The following is a 25,729-nucleotide window of genomic DNA, read 5'->3' on the forward strand; positions in this document are numbered from 1 at the left end:
CAATGCTTATTTACTTGTCTGTCTTTTTAGGAAATATTTGTCTACATGTTGTAAGTATTTTTGGACAACACTTTTTTAATGTGAAAAATTATGAAATACATCTTAATTTATAAAATTATGCAATATGCAACATTTTCAAACTACTTTAAAACTTAATTACATTGTATACCAAAATATTTCAAATGTGCAAGTTGCATTTTCCATTGTATACCAAAATAATAGAGGTTGTAATACAACTAATTAGAGTTAGGAAATCTCTCAAAATTTCTACACTTCTTCAATCAATCATAAGTCTTTCTCATGTCCAATATTAGTATTATGTTGACGTCATCATGGAATAATTAAACAAAATGTACAAACTTTTTAAAATATTATCAAGTTTATAAATAAAATAAGATAAATACAAATTGAGTGCAAATTGAATGCAAATTATATGTCTATATCTGGTCCAAATAAGGACCATGAGTGGAAGTAGATGAACCTGAAGCAACTACACTGTTTTATTTCCTTAAATCTCATGGCATCATATGTTCTGTATCCGCCTCATTCAAATTTGGGTTTTGTTGCTTAAGCACGAATTTCACAATTTCTTTTAAACCCTCAATCTTTTGAGTTAGAGAATTCACTTCAATAGCATACCCTTTATGGATAGAGACAATTTCTTGATTCCTTTTTAATACTGATGGTGTCACAGTCCTTCCATAACAACGAACTCGACCAGGCCTTTCTTTTCCAAACATCGATTCAAATGTTTTTTTTCCATAGTTTCCCTTGATGCGTTTTGCATAGAACCTTCAAGCATACACTGAAATATATGTACATGTATCGTAGTTAATGATTAAGAAAGAAGCACATACACACGTTTTGTAAATTAAAATAAACTTACAATGGTATCTACTGTTTCTTCATCCACTACTTTTCCTTTCCGAGTAGGACGACCTTGACGTATTTTTATAAACATTTCAGCTCTAGTGACTTCTTCACCATCCGTTTTTGCAACACTCTATAAGAATTAAAAATTAATAGTGAGTATTTGCAATTTGAAGCTGCAAGAAATAATTATATAACTAGATTTATACAATGAGAGAGAAAGAATTAAAACAATATCAATTGAGCTCGAACTCTAGCAAAGTTTATTGGTCTCATTCGGTGCATATACTTTTGTGTTTGCCTATTCCTTGCATTTTTTTCACTAATGTTCTATATTTTGGGACAAGAAAAATTATCAGTATACTACTAAACAAAAACAAAAACAAAAAAAATTGAAAAAAGAAAATAGAGACATAGACAGAAATAGAAACAAAAACAAAAACAATAACAACAACAATAGCAACAACAACAAATAGCAAACAACAAACAACAACAGAAACAAAAATAGAAAGAGCAACAGAAGCAAAAATAGAAACAGAGACAAACAAAAATAAAAAATAGAAAATATAAAAAAAAAGCAAAACCAAAAATAAAAAAATTGAATAAAGTAAACATAAAACAAAACATTTATGCGATAACAACATTGTCACACTTGGATAACAACATTTTTCCAATATGCAATCAAATTCTCAAAATGATGTTCAGGAACAGATGGTGGTCGATGTTTCAGTCATTCTTTCGTGGTGGGATATTTTAGAAAATATTGTCTCTTGGTATGACATTTGTACTGCCTTCATGCATCATTTATGCGACAAAATATTACTTTCTCTCCATTCTTAGAAATAATAAATTTTTCCTGAACATCAACACATGTAATTAATATCTCATATATATTATATCATTACACAAAAAAAATGATTTGAATACCATCACATATTTCCATATGTGATCCTTGTAATCTTTAAGCAAAACCTTGAATTTGTATAAATCAATGGACAAAAGTCTGAATTCCTAGCTATGGTCTCAAGAAAATAACTTAAGTCAGACACCACTTTGTAATTGGGACCAACAGGCGCTCTCCATGTTTGTCCAAGATCACTTCTGGACGCTCTTCAATATATCTTGCATGTATTATTAAGCAATGAGTCGATCCTCGAGTTTTTTTTCTTGCTAGTGGGTAATTAAACATGAAAATTGTTTAAGTTGGAATATATATAATATATATAAGCATTAAAAATGGGAAATAAAGTATTATTACCTTCTTCAACAATTATTTCATGGTCTTCTCCTTCATTCAAACTTTCTTTTTCATGTCCTTCATCTTCTATTTCTTTTTGAAATTCTACATCTTGGTGTTCTTTTTCTTCTTCAACCACTTGATTAACTATTTCTCCATTTTGATCAAGAAACTCACCAATCAAAATTGGTCCACATACTCTGGTTGGTTGTTTCTTATTAAGAGCAATTTCCATCTCAATCATTGAGTGATAATCTTCTATTAATACCTATTTCTTCTTTTGATTTACCCTTGAACTATCATGTTCCCCTCCTGCCCTCATTATAGATTTTGATTTGTCCTTGGATTTATCAATTGTATTTGATCCTTCTCCCATAACATTATCAATCCTCTTATAACTAATCTCTCTTTGTATCCTCTCTTTGGATAGTTGTTTGGCATTTGAATTGGCAAGTTCAAGTAAGGGAACTTCAATGTTTTCGAGCCTTGATTTACTTGTTTCTTCTTTTGTAGTTACCTTTTTTTTCCCTAGTTTTTGGCACAAACTTGAATAAAAGATCGTGTAATGGCTTGTATATTGGCTTTTGAATCATTAATGGCTTGTATTGGGGTCTTATTACTCTCACATTGTCCTGCACTAGAAGCAAAAGTATTATTATTTTGGCATCCCACTTGATAATTGGACAAATTAAATTGTCCATTAGAAACAATCATAGGTTCCCTAGTTACTTCAACAATGCTTCCTTTTTCACGTTTGAATTGGAACCTACTAAGCAATTCCTTACTTGAATCTACTTCCTTTCCCATTGACTAAAAAAAGAACACAAAATTATGAATGGTGGGTCAATGATAGATATTGAAAGTGACAAATATAACCTTCATTGTAACTTGTGTATCATAAATAACTTATAACTCAAAGATACGCTAGAGCATAAGTTCATCTTTGAATAGTGAATATAAGATATCCTCCCTTGTTGTTTGAATAGTTGAAGCCAACAAAGGATTGATCAAATAATTGGTACAAGCCTACCAAGAAATAATACTATAAGTTTGTTGCAAATAGAAAAATGGCTAGATAACACTGAATAGCAAGAATTCTACCTTTCAAAAATGAAGTCCAACTAATAATGTGTGATACAAAGATAGTACGCATGACTTTATGCAGAAGTGTAATGATATGTCCATATTTGGAGAAGCAAATATATAAGACCATAGTAGTAGTAAGCAGTCAAAGGTAAAAAAAATATTACCTATTTTTAAGTATTTAGTCCATGAAGTCAAATAAAGTTTCATCAATATCATCTTCATTAAAAATATTTCTCTGCCTTACACAGGAAGGTTTTTCAAATATTGTGACAGACATGTCTTCCCTAACCCAATTTAGTTCACCATCATTGTTTGCAGTATTTAGTTCAACACCATTTGATTGGTCACCCATGTTAAATAAATCTCTTGGAACCTTTTTCAAAACATAATGCCTATTTTCACCTTAAGGGTCTTTGATATAAAAACATTGATGGACCTGAGAAGCTACCACAAAAGGATCATTTAGGTAAAGCTTTTTGTTGAAATATACACAAGTAAGTCCATATTTATCTTCTTCAGCCTCAAACCAATCACATTTGAACATTACAAACTTGAAATTACCATAATAATCTAACTCGAATATATCTTTGATTGCACCATAATATGTTACGGGTTCAATTTTTGGATTGACATCCTTTGAGCTTGGAAAACTTGAAGTCAATGAAACCAATGTTACACCAGAATTTTGAGTTTTGTGTTTGGCATCCCACTTCATAGCATGAAATCTATATCCATTAATGAGGTAACCTGGAAACCTCTTTGCGACATTATTTGTCCCTCTAGAAAACTGATACAAACCAAAGCAACCAACAGATGACTAAGGAAACATCAAGCGCCTCACAAAACGGTTAGTCATCTCAGTATACAAAGTCGGGCCCCACCAAACCTCGAGAAAGCATCAGTGGAAGAAGATTATAAACCAGAATATCAGAAGTTCTTCCTTCTGGTCTTTTCCATAAGAGAAAAGTTATGTAAATAAATTAGGCTCACTTTAAGGGTCCAAATAGCAAAGATATGCTAGAATAAGGTGCCTTTAACATAATAGGGGGTGTGAGTAGCATTTTAGTTTGTTCCTAGCCCTTTTGGAAGACATCTTGACATAGTTTCTAGAAGGACAAGCCGAGGATACGGGTTTGACTTAGTCAAACCCTAAGGCTGCCCATTTTTTCCCTTTTCCCATCCTATCCCTTTAGCTTGTTCTCCAAGGCTCCTTCACCTATAAATAGGAGGCCTACCTAGTGTATTTCACATGTTGAAATTAATAGAAGAAACGTTACTCTGCACAAATTGTGTGAGGTGTTAGTGAGACTTGATTCCTCTTAGCAATTAGGTCTTATCTTATGAGTAGTTGAGAGCTCTCAAGTGGTGGCTAACAACACTTATCTTGGAGGCCAACCACAATCCAAGTGGCGTGTTCCACTTCTCAATCCATCACATAAGCTTTCTCCTTCCTTCATCTCTTCTTCCATTTGTCATTTCGTTTTTACTCTTTGTGTTATGTTCTTGCTTTGTTTCATTCTTCCATTCAACAATTCTTATTTGGTTTATCCTTTCATGTTCTTTAATTCCACAACCATTGGCATCATGATCACCTTGGAATTGTCTTTTCCTTTTTCTCTTGTGAAGTGAACCTTCACACTTACTTAACCACTTGATTTAGTTTGTGTCTAGTGGGGATCTTCTTAGAGTTTCACCATATTCTTGCTTAAAATCTCAACTTAAGTAAAGTGTCACACCATAAAAGGAATAATCCTAAAATCAACTCACATCATCTTTCAACGCTCGAGTTTTGAACCATTCACTAAATTCTTGACTTTGGGTTTTGGCCTTCATCCACTTTCCTCTTTTAGTGCCCCTATTAACACTTTCATCAAACTCTCTACAAAGGCATCAATATATTATTGGTTAAAACTACATAATAAGTTTATATGGCAAGATATAAAGGATAGGAAATTATTATCATACCTAATAAGATATGTCAATTGCATCACAATTGAATAAGAGGTATCGATGAGCTTGAGCTTTCGATATGAAATCTATAGAAGATGGTTTACCATTACTTTTCCCTCCTATAGGGCGACTAAGACTTGAGAAATAATCAATTGCATATATTTCACATACATCATTGTGATCATAATTGCGACCTTCTCTGTTTAACCTTGTTTCTACACCTCCATGCGAATATCTTGAGCAAAAAGTCAAAGCCTCCTCTATCAAATACCCTTCAGCAATAGAACCTTTTGGGTAAGCTTTATTTTGAACATAACTCTTCAGTCTGTATAAATATATTTCAATAGGGTACATCCATCGAAATTGAACGGGGCCACCTAATCTCACTTCATTCGGCAAATGAATAGGTAAGTGAACCATTTTTTTGTGTTAAAGGGTTGAGATACCCCTTTTGTATCCCTCTAAATTTAATTTCATTCTTTGCTGACCAAAAAAAAAAAGTGAACCATTTTGTCAAAAAAACGGGAGGGAGGGGAGGAGGTCTGTTACATTACCGATGTTACAATAATAATATTAATATTATTAATAATACAATTATAAAATGATAAAAATAATAAAATTAAGAAAATAATAAATTTATAAAATACTAATAGTATTTGTATCATTATTATTTATTATATAAAGAAGATATATAATTTGGAAACTTCCTTTATAGTCCTATGAGGAATAAGGAATATATATTTATATGTGTTTCTAGTTTATTTTTACATTATATATATGTTATTATGTTTCATATTCTTAATGCTTATCATATTCGTTTACCAACAGGAAAATGGTTGATGATGAAATTCCTCATTCAAAATCTGGTAGAGGACCTACTAGATTAAAGATGTACCGACCAGTCCTTGGGCTTCGTTGACCAGTAGTAATGTTGGGGCCACGTAAGCGGGGTCTCGCGAGCGGCGTGGGTCAGTGTCTCGCGAGGCACGTGCACCAAGGAACCAAAGAGTGGTCAGACATCGATCACCAGGATGTACTGACGTGCCACTAGGAAGTGTGGAGAGGTCGGACATCAGGGACTCGAACAACAGAGCTGGGCCACGAGATGTGGATCCCAGACCACGCACCAGTTATCAGTAAGGGAGAAGCCTAGGTCACGAGAGTCCATGCATGTGGAGTGGATGACATGTTCAAGCGTAACACAAGTATAGAGTCGTTGGAAAGGATACGACTTGTGAGGGTCACGTTCCAACAGTGAGCTGCATGCATGGTGCATGGACAGCTAGGGCGCTTCCAGGACGGGTGACCCTAGAGATCAGGTGCACGAGGAGGCATCCAGGTGGTCATCATGTCAGAGGTTGCACTCCAGTTAGGGAACCCCACACGCTAGGTTATCCTAAGAGTGGGTAACAGTGGCGCTGGGGCCCACCCCCTCAGGAAGCCTATTTTGGGTAACGGAAACAGTGGAAACCCTAGGCTATATAAAGGGAAGTAACAAACTTAGTAAGGTACGCTATTCATTTGTGCGGCTTAACACACACAAACACATAAAGCTTTACACTTAATAGTTTTGGTGTTTCCTAGCCTAAATTTGACTTGAGTGTCGGAGTGCAAACGACCTTTAGGGTGCCCTTTGTCTTTGTGTTTTAGGTGTTCAATCAGAAGGAAAGCACGAGTGAACGCAGGGATTCTTGGGCGTGAGATTGTCGTAGACGTTTGAAGGCGTTTCTGGTCAACCGACAAGAACAAAAAACAAGAGGTCAGAAAATACCATTAACTATTGATGTTAACACTAGGCCAAATTCAAAGAATTTTAGCAGTTATCCTGAAGTAGTTGCTCATGAAAGGATCTCTATCTTAACACTCTTCGATACCTCTTTAGGAATTAGTATTCGCATAATAAGTTGTTAATATATCCCCTTTATTTTTGGGGTATTGATATGCATAGTATCGTCTCCATTTGTGGAGATTTGAAGCAATATATTACAACTGATTTAGTTGTATTAGATATTTAAGTCATTTTGTTTTTATTCTTGGCACATTTAATTTATTCGCTATCTTCTTAAGTCGACCTCTTTCAAGGCCATTAGGCCTGCCTTTATTTGGGTCGATTTTTATCTGTTGGGTCTGAGCTAAGTGGGCCAAAGATGTATACTTTAAGTGATCGGGTGATATAAACCACATCAACCAGCATATGACTAAGGGCATAACAATCACTTCACAAATAGGCCAGTCATCTCAGTATACAAAGCCAGTCCCCACCAAACCTTGAGAAAGCATTAGCAAAGAAGAAACATATATAAACCAGAATATCATAAGTTCTTCCTTCTTGTCTTTCCACAAGAGAAATTATGTAAATAAATTGGGCCGACTTTGGGGGTCCAAATAGAAGAATAAACTAGAATAGGGTGTGCTTAGTAATTTAAGTAGGGTGTGCTTAGTAATTTGAGTATGGTGTGCTTAGTAATTTGAGTAAGGTGTGCTTAGTAATTGGGCTTGTGCCAAGCCCACCTTTCATAACAAGTGCTTAGGTTTAGGGTTTCTTTGACCTACCTTCTAGAAGGCTTCTCACAAATGACACCCTTACCCCTTTATCTTGTTCTTCAAGACACTCTCTCCTATAAATAGAGTGTCTTGCCTCATGTATTCACACATTGAATTTGAATATAGTAAACAAATTTTGCAGGAGTGTTTTTGTGAGATTTGAGAGTTCTCATAGTGGGTCTTATCTTAAGTGCAATGCACTTCAACTGGTGGCTCTACACCACTTATCTTGGAGCCTCCCACCCTCCAAGTGGTGTGACACCACCTCCATACTCATAAGCTTTCTTTCTCTTCATCTTTTTCCCTTTTATTCCTTGCGCCTCTTTCTTCATTCCCATTTGTTTAATTTATCTTCTTTTCATTCAGTCATTCCATCTTATATGTTCTTAATTACGCATCATTGCATCATCTTCACCTTATAATTGTGTTTTTCCTTTTGCTCTCTAGAAGTGAACCTTCACACCTACTTAACCAGTTGATTAAGTTTGTGTCCAGTGGGGATCTTCTCTGGGTTCTCACCTTAAATTGTAATCTAAAAAATCATAAACAAAAGTGAAACCCATAAAATGTGCAATCTTAAAATTAACTCACATCATGTGGTAATCAGAGCATGGTTCTAATTGTGCTTATCTTTCCATAATTGATTTTTTGCTTTAAATTCCAGCACACTTCAATATTTCTTTCATCTTCTAGAAATTTAATTCCGCTTTACAATTCAACACCTTTCAATTCTTGTCTTTACAATTTCACCTTTTATTCATTAAACACTTTAAATTCTGCTTTTAAATTGTTTGGGTCATTCTTTTTCTTTCCTTGCTTATTTTTGCTTGAGTCTTATGTTCTTAGTGTTCTAGGAGTCTTTAAATCCTTTCTACTTATTTTTCTTTTAATTGTGAAGAACTAAAAGCAACTAGATATTTGTTTGAGTAGAAGTTAATTTAGTTCCAAACAAAGAATTCAAGTGATCATATGAATTGAATCTCAATCTATTTGTGAAAATTGAAAGTGAATTAGAATATGCATGCCAAGATTATGGATATTTTGAATCCATAAAACAAAATCATAGACAAACACACAAAAAAGTTAGTACAATTCACTTTTCAAGTTCAAAAGTACTAAAAAGAGGATTCTTTTTATGTGGCAAATTGTTTTCAACTTTGTGGAATTTTATCCTTCTTGCTTTTACAATTTTTAAGAACATCAAAACTTCATAATCAAATGTTTAAGTAAGTTTCTTTGAGTCTTACAAGTGATTTTTCTTGTTTGTCTTGATTTCAGTTATGTCATTATCTTAATTCCAATTTGGTTTAGCTTTCTTTCTTTAAAATTTTCTTGCTTGTCTTTAAATTTTCATATGTTTTGTTGGGGGTTTTCTTTGGTGAGGAAGTGTTAAGAGCTCTGACTTCTTTCACTTGAAGTGTTGCTACCAAGTGTAGACCTTTTGGAAAAATTGAAAAACCTTTCTTGAGTGAAGTTAACCTTTTCCCATCCTTACTAAATAGCCAAGTGATACACGTGAGTGAGTGCATTAATTGTTATTTTCACTAATTGTTTGTTTTCTTTGTGCAACATCATGTATCATTTATCTTCAGGGGAATCTTCTAAACCACAATATCCTCAAAAGGCACGTCTTTTGGGGGAGTTTGAGGATGCCAAGAGAAGCTTGGCCCACACAGATGAAGAAATGAGACAAGTAGTAGAAAGAATGCTCCAGCTTGAAAAGACTCAAGAGAGAATAACTAGAGAAAGGAAGCGCAAACTAGGTGCACTACAAGGTTTCATGGGCACTATAGGAGTCAAGAAAAAGACCAAGATTGGAGAGTGCACAATTTTGAAGAAAGGCGCCATCAACACCAATCACCGAAGACTTCTTTTCCTTTTGTAAACTTACCTACTTTTAGTGGGGATAGTGACCCAAATGTATATTTAGGATGAGTAGCTAAAGTAGAACAAATCTTTAATGTGTATGAGGTCAAAAAGGATGTGTAGCTAAAGTAGAACAAATATTTCCCTTCCTCTTTTTTATCTTCCTTTTGCACCATCCCTTCCATTCCTCTTTATGATATCATGTTTGTGTTTTAATTTTGGTTATCACTTGTCTTTCTTCATCTTATGTTCTTTCCATTTCCATTTCCACGATCACCCGAGTTCAGGCGCTCTGTGGAATGATTAAATGATGCGTAGTGGAATTGTCCTCCTACGCTTACGATAATTGGGGTTAACTTGGAGCACGAGCGGGTACTCGAGTTTAAGCACCCTAAGGGGTGAATGAACCATTCTTAGCGTAGGGTAAGATGACTGAGCTCGGAAAGGTGCGACTATCTCGGTAAGCACTCTTCGAAGTAAAGCTTGACGACATCAAGATGTATAGCCTTTGGCCAAGTTGGTGAAATACACCTATGCACATCGAGATTTAGCATAGGCTTGTTGTGGATATGGTGTATAGTTCGTGAAAAGTTTAGTTCCTTGTTAAGTGAGAATTCCCTTGTTGACCATGCTTAGATTTTGCCTAAGTTGCATTCTTGTTATCTTTATTACTTCATGCTCAAGACGGGTTAGCTTAAGTAATAAGGTTATCCACATATGTATTAACAGTAGTTATTACGCTTAATCTAGCTGAAGTTTACTATGTTAAGTAACGATACATGCATTGGCAAAGATATTCGAGAACAATTAGGCATAAGGAAAAGTAAATGTGTTGTTAAATATAAAGTGTTCAAGTGGTTAGAAAGTGTAGCATATCACAGGCCTTAAGCGTTCAAGCTAATCACCCGTAAGTTGACCATCAACTACGGTTTTACCCGGGCCAAGTTCTGTGTAGTCAATCTCAGGGTGAAGACCTAACACTTGTTCGATGGCTGCTTCAAATCCCACAAGGTAGGATTGGGCAGTATCCAACTTGAATGCCTCAGCTTCATTGGCAAAATATTCATCCTTTCGGGCCAGAGCTCCTTTATGTTTATTGACTTCAGCTAAGAGCTTGCCCCTTTCTTCAGTTAGATGTGCAACCTCTTGGGTTTGTTTTGTTGCCTCCTTAGTCTTCTCAGCTAAAAGTCGCTCAATTTCTTGTTTCAAGCCTTTGGAATGCTTGAGCTCATTTTGTAGGTGTTCCATTTCCTTGCGGAGCTAAGCATTCTCTTAAGCCTTCAAGTCCTCCGCCACCCTCCGATCTTTCATCCTTGTTACATCCAAGCAACTTGTGGCGAGGGCTTTTCCAAATTACTTTATGGCTTCACGAGGGCCTTCTCCAAGTATGAAGGAACGTCAAGGCTCGGGTCCCATATGCTTTTCCCTTTGGAGCTCTCCGCTTCGCCTTCTTGTCATATCACGAGGCAGAGCTTGGCCTTCTAAAGGAGCAACATGATGGGAAGGAGCCCTTCCATTTGAGTGAGAATGCTCGATAAGGGCAACGATAACCTTCCTTTTTCTTGTAAAGACAAGCCCTGAGGTGGTTTCCTCGTCTTCATCAGTTGGGGTTTGGGTAGCGGCGACAAAAGCTTTTAGTTTTTGAGTTAAGGAATCCTTGGGCATCTAGGCAGCTGCCCTCATCCTCTTAGCCATCTCTTCTAGCTCTTTCTTATTGATTTTGGATAACATCATTCCTGCAAAGAAAACAAGAGATGGTTAATAACAATAGTTAAATAAGTCACACCAAGAGTAGGGAATGAGGAGTACCGGTATAAGCCTTTAGAGCACCAAGAGTGAACTCTTTGCTCAGAAGGAACGCGGTATCAAACACAACCTTTAGGTTCATCAGGAACTTGTAGACCTCCTGATCTGAAAGGGGCTGGTCTTCCAAGTGTCGAGCACTCTGGAATCGTGGTTTTTGGGTCCAATACAAAGGAAACCTGTCCAGAAGGGTCATATATCCTTTGTTACATCGGAGTTTTAGGAATTTGCCTTTAAAATTTTTATTGAAAGATTGAAATAGGGTGAGCAAAGCTCTTCCAGGGGCACCGTTAAAGGATACCCATAGTTGACGACCTAAGTGTTTGCCCTCGAAGAAATAAAGAAAGATTTCCACAGTCGGCGAAAGGCCAAGTTGGGAACAAATAATGGTGAAAGCACGAATGAATGCCCAACTATTAAGGTGTAGCTGGCAGGATCTACGTTGAGCTTGGTGAAAAACTCTTTTTCGAAAATAGATAAGGGGAGGTGCAAAATGACCTTTTTGAAAACGGTGGCATAAATATAACAGAATGGACCATCGGGTCCGAGTATTCATCGCAACATACTGGCTCATCCTCCCTACACGAAATTGTTCTTACAAATCTATCATGTTCTTTACCGAAATGACAACCACTTTTTCTTAAAGTTACACCATTTTCACGAGAGGTATAAAAGGAGGTTTCATCTAAAAGATTTTGGGGTGCTAAGTATACAAGGTTTTGTAATCCATTACAGATTATATCCAGAACAAACACAAACACGAAACAGACAGAAGCATTGTTCAGACCAAAAAATATGAGCAATTTAAGATTAAAATAAGGACACATTCTAAAGTCATACAATGCAATCAGAAAGTAAGCAACAATCATCGACAAAAAATGATAAATCCAGAGAGAATCCAAGCTCAGACAATATTATCGGCAAGATGAATGCTCAATGATGGAGAAAGGTAAAGAGAAAATACCTGTTACGATAAGTGATTAAGAGGAAGGAGTTTCTTTGCTACGGAAGATCTTGAGTGCGCGAGAGTTTCTGGAGTGATGAAGTGGAAGTGTGGAAAAGAAGTTGAGAAGTCTGAGAGGGTTTTAGAGGTTTAAGAGAAATGAAACAGTGAAATGAGAATAAGTTTTCAAACGTTGGCTTATACAAGTATGGGAATGCCAAGCAGTAATAATTTCCCACCGTTGATGAGGATGTACGCTTTGGATTAAGTGTGGTGAGATGTAACCTAAAAAATGTTTCGTTTATCATGCCTTACCTACCCGCTGGGGAAGACGTCGCGTCAACCACCAAAGCACTAGAAAGCCTTTTTGCTTAGCCAAGCTCAACGCGAGCTTGGAGACTTGTGTACTGGACAAGAGTGCATGTTTGCTCGGTACCTCGGTTTGGGTATGGTCAGCTTGACTTTGGGCCTGAAAGCCCGACCCAGTTTCGTTGGTAAGCCCGATGGAGAATAATTAAAATAGAGAAAATAATAAGTTTGGTCATATATTAATATAAAGTTGTTAGTTAAATAATATGTCGATATATACACAAAGATGTTAGTTAAACAAATATATGCATAAATTTGTTAGTTGAATATATAAAGTTGTTAAATAAGTGGAGAGCACCCGAAAATAAAGGTGCACAAGATTCTTTTTTGTTGTTAGCATCGTGAGTGAAGGTGGCCCGTGGACAAAATATTTTCCTGCTGTTAGCACCCAAACGTGAAAGGTGTGCGTGAGCAGGTGGATTTTAGTTATTATTTTATGCTTTCAATAGAGATTATCTTCTCGTGAGTGAAAGCCGTTAGAGGAATAACTATGAAAAGGGCTTGAGACCCCTGGTAAATGTATGCTGTTTTTTAGTACTAGAGACTAAAACTGATTATTATTTTGTATGCTCTCACTAACTTGATCGTCAGAGTGTGATCAACAGGTAGAGCCCCTTCTGTTTCAGCGGAACGTTGTTCAAAGTGTAACAAGAAGAGATAGTCTAGAAGCGGGGCTTGCCATTCAGTCCAACCGAGGGTTAAATAACAATAACAAATAAAATAACTTCTTATTTTAGAAATATCCACGATATAAACTTTTAATTCTATTTTACATATATATATACTGTATTTTTTTAATTAATTATTCACTAAAATAAAAATTATAAAAATTGTGAATACACTTTCACGATATGTGTTTTTGCTAGTTAATATTTAAAATATTAATAATTATAAAATAAGAAAAAGAGTACTAATAATAAAATTAAAATTAATGGTAATTGTAAGGATCTAGAAAATTACTTTAGAGTAGAAGTGGTATATTTTAAATGACTCCTGAATAATTTTAAATGAAAAGGGCATATAAATAGAAATTCAGTTATTCAGGTTTCATTTTAAAAAGAACCACCATCTCTCTAGAAAGTTCTTTTCCTTTCCTCCCCCTTCTCTCTACAATTCTGACTTCCTCATTCATCTGTTCGACGATCAGAGTCCACCATCAGACTGTTGGCAATAAGTACTACAAGACTGCCCGATCAGAATCTCTGATAGAGTAAGTTCATTTTTGCTCTTCTCTTTGAGTCAAATTTGGAACTTGTTAGGTTGTTTTCTTCCTTGCTTGCATGTGACCCTTTTAGCTTCAGGGTTAATCTCTGTTAGCTCAGGGTCTTAGTGATATAGTTAGATTTTTTATTAGGACTCTGTGATACAGGTTAATTTACCTTTGGGTTCTTGGTGGTTTTGGAGCTCTTAGTGAATATCTTCTAATTTTCAGGTAAGGGAAGCTAGCCTTAATTTCCAATAGAACACTGGGCTAGAAGATTTGAAGGTGAAATTGGATATATGGTTGTTGTTATACAATTATAATGTTGTTGAGTATTGGTTGTTGATGTTGATTAGAGTAATTTTAGCTATAGCAGGGACTTTGTTAATTTGGGTGCTCTCTGGTGTGATTTCGATCAACCTAAAATATTTTTGTTCAAACCAAAATTTCTGGGTGCTCTCTGGTGTGATTTTGATCAACCTAAAATATTTTCGTTCAAACCAAAATTTCTGGGTGCTCTCTGGTGTGATTTCGATCAACCTAAAATATTTTCGTTCAAACCAAAATTTCTGGATGCTCTCTGGTGTGATTTCGATCAACCTAAAATATTTTCGTTCAAACCAAAATTTCTGGGTGCTCTCTGGTGTGATTTCGATCAACCTAAAATATTTTCGTTCAATCCAAAATTTCTGGGGGCTCTCTGGTGTGATTTTGATCAACCTAAAATATTTTCGTTCAATCCAAAATTTTGTATACATATATGAATATTGCTATTTTTATTATTTTAGCATAGTTTATTTTAGATTACTATTGTTAAATAACTTTTTGGATATATTTGGATTATTAGAAAGTTAAATTATATGTTATGATTGTATGGTGTATTGATGTGTTAAAAGAAGTGTGCAATGATGTGAAATTAAGATCAAGACATAGTATTTTCAGGAAAGAAAATACCGTGTTAAGATTGTTTAGGATGTGCATTGACTAGGGATTCGTCTATAAGGAGATATCCTGACTCTACTGAGATAATGGAATCATATAGATGAAGTTATTCAGGTGGTGAGAGTCGAAGGAGGTTCATATGAATGGGTAAATTGTTTGAAAGATAACTAACTTGACCTGTTATATGAGTTAACCCTGTCATACTAGGAGAGAGATGATATTGAGATTATATATGCGCATAGCTGTGTGGATTTCACAGTGATATAGTATGACAGGTGCCGATCTCTGAGTCTAAGTCAACGCACGAGTCTTCCGGAAGTAGAGTCAAGTGTCTTTGTTATATGAGTCAGTGGAAGTCTGACATGTGAAAGATGAATATAGAATTTGTATGACACTTGATGATTTCAGAATTTGTATGAGACTTATGATTTATGTTTTATTAATTTCAAAGTGAAATTTTATAGAATTTTGTTTTATATGGCTAGCTTACCCTGTTATTTGGTTGTGTTGTTTTTCTAACTGTGATGATCGTGTATTTACACGGGAGCAGATGAGATTGCAGGTAATATAGCTCCTCAGTGAGCAGCAGAAGGATTAGATAGATTTAAATTGAATGCTTTGCTTTGTTTTGTTTTTAAATTTTTTGGATGTATATATTAAATCCCTATGAAGAGGGATATATTTTGAGATACAAATATGAGAAAACAATATATGTTTATATGTTAATTAGATATTACACGCATAATATAAAAAAAAGGAGTAAAATTAGGGATGTTACAGTAATAATAATAATAAATTTATGGAATAATAATAAAAAGAATATGAATAGTAAAATAAAAGTAATAGTAATAATAAAAATATGTTTATAAAATAGTAATAAAAATATAATTTAATGTTTAATTAAAATTAATTTATATGCTAAAGATAATTTAGTCAAAGAACTCTTTTTTTTTTGCCTTTTTGTTAATTTTTTTTCAAAACTGTAATTTAATTGTGTTTTTCTATTTTATTTTTATTAATCGGGCAATGCTTAATATTATTTAGGTGATCAAATTTTATGCTAGTTTTGGTATATTATTTTGAAGTTATAAGTAATTTAATTTCTTTAAAATGTCTAACAATTATTTTTATTCAAATTTCATTTCAATATTAACTTTATTTTATGAAAAAAGTATATATATATATATATATATATATATATATATATTTTACATGTTGTACCGATCAGGTTACCTGGTGTGATCGTGGACAAGAGAAAGGCGGGTGGTCAAGAAGTCAACATAGTCGCCGTTTATGGAAGTGGCGTTCTGCGGCATACATAATCGGTTGTCGCCGCTTTGTGTGTCACCGACGTGTTAGATAATGGAAGATCAGGTGGCCTGACATCGCCCAAGAGAGGCATCGTCAAGCATAGACATCGCCCAAGAGAGGCATCGCCCAAGAGAAGCATCGCTAAAGAGAGGCATCGCCAAGCAAAGGCATCGCCAAGCAAACACATCGCCCAAGAGAGGCATTGCCAAGCAAAGGCATCGCCAAGCAAAGACATCGCCCAAAAGAAGGCGTCACCAAGATAAGGCGTCGCCAAGAGAAGACATACCCAAGCGGAGATATCGATGGTGTTATCCCCCGATGCCCATGGTTAGGAAAGACCGTGGAGGGGGCGACACCATGAGGAAGCCTTGGACCTTGATAGCTCAGGACAGTAACAAAGAAAGGTGGCTTCAAGGCCATAAGTTCTAGTATCAGTAGGGGGTAAACCTGACTCGTGAAGTATCCACGCCACTGCTGGGAGACCTTGGGACAGATATGACCTATGAGAGGGCCATGACCAGGGGAGAACCACATGCATGATACGAGAGAAAGGTAGATACACCCCCAGGGCGAGTGATTAGCGATTGGGGCGCATGAGTTGGCACCCAAAAAGTCACCCCACGCGCCAGAAGCACTTCGAGGAAAGAGGGCTCACACAGTGGAATAACCCTAAGTTAGGTTGCGGCGTTGTGGGACCCTCTGCGCAGAATAACAATCAAGTCAGAAGGGCACGTGACGATGCGCACATGCTCATTAAAGGTTTCGGTGAAAGTTCGCTAAGGTACGCATTAATTTAGTTAAGATTCGAACGTTCCAAGGAATATTTTTATACGCTTTCGATGCGCTTTAACGTGTTTTAAATGCAGAAGGTGTATAAAAGGGGGCCTGGGGACATTTGAAAAGAGAAAGCTTTGACCTAATTCTCATAGTTACACAGAGCACAAACCCTAGTTGTTTTCGCTGCGCACCCACTATGAGCAGAAGGCAATTAGGGCAACACAGTTTCAGTGATTCAGTATAAGTTCTCGACCACCTTCAGAGGGTGTGTCATCTTTGATGTTTCTCGCTAAGCTGACTTGATCGTCGGAGTGCAAACGGCCGCGAGGGCGCCCCTTTGTTCACTTCTTTTCAGGTACTCGCAAACAGAGCAAAACGAAGGTGCCCTAGCTCGCGAGGACAAGCCACGCACAAAGACGATCCCGGTCAACCGGTGGAAACACATGTATAGACAGTATATAATTCGTATTCCCTTTTCAGTCCAGAGTCAAAATATATATAAAATTAAAGGACTATCCAAAATTCAGAAAATAATTATTTAAAAATTAAAAATATATAATAAGCATTTTAAATAACTGATAAAAAACAAAAAGTAAATAGCATAAGTAATGACACAGTAATCGTCCAATAATATCAACATAATTTTTTTATATTAGAAGTTTATAAAAAGTAACTTAAAATGAAATATATAAAAAATAATATTAACTAAAAATTTAAGGCCGATTTTAAATAGTCGAAGGTGACAGTTTTGGTTAAAATTAACAACACATTTATATTTTTTTTATATGACATATTTTTAAATAAGAATGTTAGTTAAAGTTAGATGCGTAAAAAGATAAAGATAATTGGGAGAAAATAAAAATTAAGGTGCTTGTAATTCTAGACTACCACTTTGTTTTGATAGTAAAAGTTGGAATAAAAAAAATCATGACTAGTTGGATCGATTCATCATAAATTTTTCTTATTTAATGAAGGGGCACCATTCCTATAAAAAAATTGATAGACTTACGGAACAAATCCATATAAAACAATAGAAATTCGTGTGTAATATTGACGTAGGTAATTTATCTATGGAATATGATTTTGTTGGTTACTGTAATCCGTATGTAATACCCACGAACAACAGTTCGTAGGTAATATTCACGAATACCAATCCGTAGGTAATACTCACAGACACCAATCCGTAGGTAAAATCTACACACACATTACCCATCAATTGTATTTCATGGGTAAATCCGTAGGTAATCCTACATCCATCAAAATATCTATTCATGTATTTAAATGAATGTGTTTTTTTAACACTTGTATAATTTAACATATCCAACACATATCTAAGATATACTAATTGAACAATCTATTACCAAACATCATTCAATACACCTAACATAAAATAAAACACACATTTAATTTCAAATTCAAACATAACATAATTGAAGTCTCATCATATGAAAGATAACATAATACAAAAGTCAAGTCAACTTGAAATATCTAAAAATTCAAACAAATTTGAAACATAACTAAAGATCCTTAATTCAAAAGTCAAGTGAACTTGTAATGTAAATTGTTGTTCAAAAGAACTACAACCATAATCCTAATAGTCTGCATAATCATTATCGCCATCTTGTTGTTTTCTAGGTGGTTCCTTTTGCCTTGGTGGTTCTTGCTGCGACAGTACTTGTTTAGATTGTTGTTCAACGGCACTTCGTGCATCGAGGGGAAAGAAAGGAAGAATGATACTAACTAATAATTTCACGTGCTTAGTGAGTTTATAGTTGTGTTCCTTATAATTTCGTACTTGTTCCTCTAACAACAAAAAGCTTGGTGAATCCTTAGAGGAATTTGAATGTTGATGATAGGTGAGAGTATGACCAAATTTAAAGTTATGAGCCAGGTTTCCAACCCTGTAGATTTGACCTTTCTTCTCGCCATTTACAGCAAAAATCCAACTTTCAATTCTAATTATGTCTTCCTCTGTAGAATGTATGGGGGATGATTCAGATTGTGATCTACAGGAAGCAACCTCTGATCTAACTTGGGTAAATCTACTTTGAAATTCTTCCTATTATTGACACACAAAAATAATGTCACATGTACAATATATAACTAAAATAAAGAAAAATAACAAAAAAATGTAACTCACGTGTGTCCGTCTCAATCTTTCATCAACAAATTCACCATTACTTTTTCATATATGAGTCTACATAAATACCTCATCAATATATGTAGGACGAACCAACTCTTTTGCCTATAAACAACAAACATAAATAATATTATTCTTATGCAAAACAATATCATCCAACTTCTTAAATTGGATATAATCCAATGAGTATTATCAAATATCTAACCTTCAAACATTGTATAATAGAATAACATGTAATCATAAAACATAATTCAAAACCAATTACAAACAAAGTCTAATGCAACTTATATGTTTCGTGAATACATACCATGCGAATTGCATGCTTTGTGTACTAATGGAGCCACATGTGTGTAAAGAACCACCCGTGTTAGATGTTCATTTTTTTTTGTCTTGAATACACCTAGCACCAAAGTCCACACATAATCATCCAAATAGGCTTTTTCCCATTTTTTTTCTAGCTTCCACGAACATTTCAGATAACCTATGTGCGGCTTTTGAGTGGAAGTTTTTTCTAATCCTTTCCTCATCTTCAAGTTTCCAACAAACTTTTTTCTATGTAAACACAAAATTTGTGGTTAAAAATGTGAAGCTTTGTGAATACAACACTTTAAAGAAATAATAACTGAGAATTCAATTATTAAAAATGCACAATACCAAAAGAAATGGACATTTTAATTAAATGCAACAAGACTAATATAACAAGTATTATTGATATTAAATATAAGAAATATTTTAAAACGTTCAAAGAAGATTTCTCTGTCTTTGTCAGTCATTGAACCCCATGTAAGCCATGGCTGACAATATTTTTGATTAATGGTGAATGTGATTTCTTGTGATGCAACTCTACATGGATGAAACCTTAAAGAAAACAAGTAATAAAGAAATTATTAGATAATAAATTGATGAAAGAAATAATGTGAAAGATTTTATTTATGGTTATTACTTACCCATCACCATAAGGAGAAATCATAGGCAGAGCATGACCGACTAAGAGAGCATCCTTCTCAATATTTGATTCTGCATCACCTCTATCAGGACAAATTTGTGCATCATCCTAAATAGAACAATCATCAATTCTAGAAAGAACTGATAGCGGTGAGGGTGTTGATAATGGTGTAACCTAGGTAATGGTGATGGTACTGAGGATGTTGAGGGTCCTGCAACTGATAGGGAAGGCACTGATGCCACAACTGGGGTTGGGGAAGATGTGGTTCGAGCAATGTCTCTTCTTGATTTAGAAGGTATGTTTGCAGTCCCAGGATATGGGAAAGATGCAGCTGTAGACACAACACCTTCTAAGATAGGCGTGAGACCTAGGGCAGGACAAGATGTGTGTGCAGGAGTTGGGATGGGGAAGGTACAGGTGCAATAAGTGCATTTGGTAGAAGTGGGATATTTACTTTAAGCACATATCATTTCCTTTTACGCTTCATGACCCTTTTCCCCCTTATTTCAACTAGATAAGTCAGGTTTTGGTTGGTCACATCCTCCTGAAGACATATCTATAACAGAAAATTATGTTAGCAATTATAAATGAATGAAACATACTGCAATTAAAAACACAACATAATAAAGAAAAATCATTATGTTATTACGTAAACAAGAAAATAGCAACACTAATAAACACATAACACTGATTAAATTTCAATTATGGTATTCATAACACATAATTTAATCATCATCAAATTCGTGTTCTTCATTGTCTTCTTCTAAATCATTTCGTTCAAGTTGCCAATCTTCACTATCCTCTTCAATATAATCAAGTTCAATGTCCCCATTTTCACTATCTTCAAACTCCTTTTCATTGTCCTCTTCTTGGAAATCTTCAAATTCATTATCTTCATCCACTTCTTCAACATCAATTTGTGAATGTTGGAATCCCGAAATACCTTCAACTTTAATTACTTCATTTACATGTTACATTTCTTCTATTTGGTAAGGAACATCACCTTCTATATCAAGAGATTCAATGCGACCTCTAGGCTTTGTTTTAATTGCAACACATCAACTTTTTTTGTCCTTTCTTGATGTCGGATAGGGGACATGATATACTTTTCTTACATTCTGTGTAAGGATAAATGGATCAAAGGATAATACCTTTTCTCCATGTGAATGTCCACAATTCCATCTTTAGGTTCCACTATTGTACCTCTATGTGATGGATCAAATTACTGACAATAAAATACCACCACTTTCTTTAAGGAGCTTAAGTATTGTACTCTAGTTCATATATATGTTCAACCATAGAAATCATCATGACCTGCTTCTATGAGCCTTTTTACATAAACACCACTATTTATTGTTTTTCCCCTTGCTCCATGCATAGTGTGAAATTTGTACCCATTGACAAAGTAAGTGTGCCATTCATTAACTCATGTGAAAGCGCCATATGACAATTCCCTTATGTCTATGTTTCTTACATTTAAAGACTCATTTCTAACCTATAAAGGCAAGAGGTACCCACTTATTTATATTTTATTATTATATAACACATAACTTAATCAGATTGAAATATACATACGTGATCCGTAAACCATTCAGGGAAATGTGCATGTATATAATTTGAAGCATTTGATGAGCTTATATGTTGAGATTGTAAGAATGAACTGTGGAACATATCAACAAAATCAATAATGGCTTATTTAGAGGATCAATTTTGTCAAAAATTTAAGTAAATTATTTCATATACTCACTCGAGGTATGGTTTTACTTCATTGCAATTGATCAAAACATGAACATGGACAAAGTTCTATTCTTTATGGTTAAACCAATGAATGAACTTTTTCCATAAAGAACAACCAGGCTGGTTAAGATGGATAACATTGATGGAAAACTTCCACTTCCACGAGGTATTTCATTTCAAAGATTTCATGGTGCCAACATGAAGTTCTTGAAATAGTGGGAACAAAAGTGAATTGTCTCTTGGTGTAAGTAAGATGCATAAATTGATCCTTCAACTCGAGCCCTATTTTTGACTGAGCGTTTAGAGTCACCCAAAAACCAATAATTAAGTAATTGGAGATGAATTTAGACAAATAAATGAAGTATTTTGACATAATAACAATATAATTTTTCATACCTTTCAAATGGATACATCCATCTATATTGAACTAGTCCACCAAGTCTTGCTTCATTTGCAAGATGAATTGGGAGGTGTTCCATTGAATCAAAGAATGCATGGGGGAATATTCTCTCCAACTTGCAAAGAGTTATTGAAATATTTTCTTCCATTCTAACCAAGTCATGATCCTTTAATGTTGCCGAGCACAAATCTTTGAAGAAATGGCTGACTTCGATAAGTGGATTCAAAACATGCACTGGTGATGTGAGTTGATTTTAGGATTTTTCATTTTTTGTGTGACACTTTACTTAGATTGAGATTTTAAGCAAGACTATGGTGAGAACTCTAAGAAGATCCCCACTGGACACGAACTTAACAAAGTGGTTAAGTAAGTGTGAAGATTCACTTCTAAAGAGCAAAAGAAAAAGACAATTATAAGGTGCAAATGACGCTAGAAGGTGCATAATTAAAGAACAAGGAAAGGAAACCAAATAGAATTGTCGAATGGAAACAAGGAAAATCAAACAAGAACATGATACAAAGAGTAAATATGGAATGATAATGGAAGAATAGATGAAGGAAGGAGAAAGCTTATCTGATGGATTTGAGAAGTGGAACATGCCACTTGGAGTGTGATTGGCCGCTAAGATAAGTGATGATAGCCGCCACTTGAGAGCTCTCAATACTCACAAGATAAGACCTAAATGCTAAGAGGAATTCAAACCTCACTAACACCTCACATAATTTGTGCAGAGTAACTCTTCTTCTATTAATTTCAACTTGTCAAATATATTAGGTAGGCCTCCTATTTATAGGTGAAGGAGCCTTAGAGAACAAGCTAAAGGGGTAAGATGAGAAAAGGGAAAAAATGGTAAGCCTTAGGGTTTGACTAAGTCAAACCCGCATCCGAGGCTTGTCCTTCTAGAAACTAGGTCAAAATGTCTTCCAAAAGGGCTAGAAACAACCTAAAATGCTACCCACATCCCCTATTATGCTAAAGGCACCTTATTCTAGCCTATCTTTGCTATTTGGACCCCTAAATTGAGCCCAATTATTTACAACATATTTGTATCTTATAAGAAGACCAAAAGGAAGAATAGTTGGTGTGATGGTTTATGCTCAGGTACTCTGATGAGGTCCATGTGATCCTTGGTGGGTTTATGAATTGGTCGTTGAGATGACAATTCACCATGTGCTTTCTCTTTTGCTTCCTTGGTCATCTTCGTAGCTACTTGGGTTATATCAATTGGTAATGAATGAAATGTAATAGGAAGTAAACACTCCATGAATATATTATAATAATGACTTTTCATCCCAAGTATCCTCTCCTTGTCTACATCCACACATCTTGCCAAATTTGAAGAATAACCATCAGGCATACAAAGTTCTTTTATCGATTGATAAACTAACTTAAATTCCCCTATTGTTAAAGTGTAATTTGCTTTTGGTTTTAGAGTCTTACCATTAGCTTGCAACTTTAACTCCAAATCAGGTCTCCTACAGTGCAATGCTAGGTCTTTTGTTGCCTTATCATTATTTTTGTCTTACCTTTTACATCCATGACCGTGTTGAATATATTGTCAGAGAAATTTTTCTCTATATGCAAAACATCAAGATAGTGTCTCAATAAATTATCTTTCCAATATGGAAGATCCCAAAAGATACTTTTTTTATCCAATTATGCCACTCTCCATAACCTGGTATTTTGGACATGTGAGGCTCACCTATGACTGTTGGTAGATTCCTAACTGTATGTCAAACCTCTTCAGATGTCAACATAGGTGGTGGCCCACTCATTTCAACTTTGTTCTTTTCGAAATTCTTTCTATTCCTCCTAAATGTATGATCGTTAAGCAAGAATCTACAGTGTGAGTCAAACCAACTATTTTTTTCCATGTTCTAATCTAAAGGCCTTTGTGTGCTCCATGCAATACGAGCAAGTCAATTTACCTTGAGTCCCCCAACCAAACAACATGCCATATGTAGGGAAGTCATTAATTGTCCACATTAGTCTTGCTCGCATCATAAAGTTTTGCTTCCTTGAAATATCGTATGTTTGAACACCATTCCACAAAATCTTTTAAGGTCATCGATAAGTGGTTGTAAATAAACATCGATACAAGCCTTGGGATTATGTGGACCGGGAATGAGAAAACTCAAAAGCATATAGGGTTTAGACATGCACATTTCATGAGGAAGATTATATGGAGTGACAATTACTGGCCAACAAGAGTAAGGTTTTGCTAATGCTTGAGTATATGGATTAAATCCATCAAAGCATAAACCAAGTCGTATGTTACATGGCTCAACAGCAAATTCAGGATGTAATTGATCAAAATGTTTCCAAACTTCACCATTAGAGGGATGTCGTTGCACACCCGAAGGTCTTCTATTATCATAGTGCCATGTCATTTGTCCTACAGTTTGCATGGATGCAAACAATCTTTGTAATCTTGGAATTATAGGAAAATAGAATATTCTTGTCATAGGAATTGGTTTTCTTTTACTTGTTCCGACTTTTGGGTCATGATATCGTTCATGATGAAAAAAATTTACATTGTAGTAGTCGTCCATCCCTTTTTCCGATATTCATTGTCATAAAAAAACATACAACCTTTTACACAACAATTTATCCTCTTAACCTTCAACCCCAACACTGACACTAACCTCTTAGCTTCACAATAACTTTTGGGCAAACCCTCTTTTATGGGCGTAGCATCGAACAACATTGTTGTCATAAAATCCAAGCATTGGTTAGGAACATTCCAATTACACTTGCAAGCTAACAATTTCACACACATTGATAATTTAGAATCTACAACCCCTTCAAACAATGACTTATTAGCCTCTAACATCAGATCATAAAATCGTTGAGCTTCTACATTGGGAGACTCCTCTCTGTTATTAGAATTGGATGGTTCAAATGTTTCATGTTGCCCAAGAACATCGTACACCATGTCCTATATTGCTATAAATTGTTCACTATCATCCACATGTACTGATGGAGATGTGCCTTCATATTTTCGAAATTTGTTGGTGAATGGCGGAAGCATCATGGATTGAAGATGAAGCAAGGTCCTCCTAAGAGTGGTGGTGACCTTGAAGGTGCACGAGAGGTAGGATTTGAGAGTGGTGAGGCCAACTCTACTTGGAAAGGGGAAATTTGTGAAGATTAAAAAGCCTAACCTAGGAGGTTTTGGGCAAGAAGTGAAATTGGCACAATTTGGCAGCAATTCACTAAGTATATTAATCTTACAAAATGAGAGCCAAGCACCTCAATTTATAGTGTTTAGAGGGCTGGAAATTCAAAAGAAAGTGGAGGGAAATTCAAATGAATTCCCTCCCAAAAGTGGAGCCTAAATGAGCACATGGGGAGGGGTGTGTCTAGTTTGTATGCTCACCCCCTCCATGGGCTTTCTAGATCGGCCTTGGTAAATTTAGAGGTTTTTATAAACTCTAAGTTTATCTAGGTTGGTGTTTTAGGTGCCAAAATTAATTCTAAGAAAAATTACAAATAAAGTTCCTATGCTAATTTTGACAAGAAATTAAAGTCTACTCTACACTAGAGTTTATGGCATTTGAACATGTAACAGAATGTCTTCTTGCATCCTCTTGGCCATAACCCTAGG

General features: G+C 35.2%; 2 pseudogenes; both read right to left on the reverse strand.

Moving 5' to 3' along the window:
* Positions 1 to 515: 515 nt before the first annotated feature.
* Positions 516 to 2,351, reverse strand: LOC150025856 (uncharacterized; annotated as a pseudogene).
* A 1,020-nt stretch (positions 2,352 to 3,371) lies between these two features.
* LOC150025857 (uncharacterized) lies at positions 3,372 to 25,057 on the reverse strand (annotated as a pseudogene).
* Between the last annotated feature and the right edge of the window lie 672 nt (positions 25,058 to 25,729).

Source organism: Phaseolus vulgaris, chromosome 7 (assembly GCF_051622355.1).
Source record: "Phaseolus vulgaris cultivar YP4 chromosome 7, ASM5162235v1, whole genome shotgun sequence".
In the NCBI taxonomy this organism is placed as follows: Eukaryota; Viridiplantae; Streptophyta; class Magnoliopsida; order Fabales; family Fabaceae; genus Phaseolus; species Phaseolus vulgaris.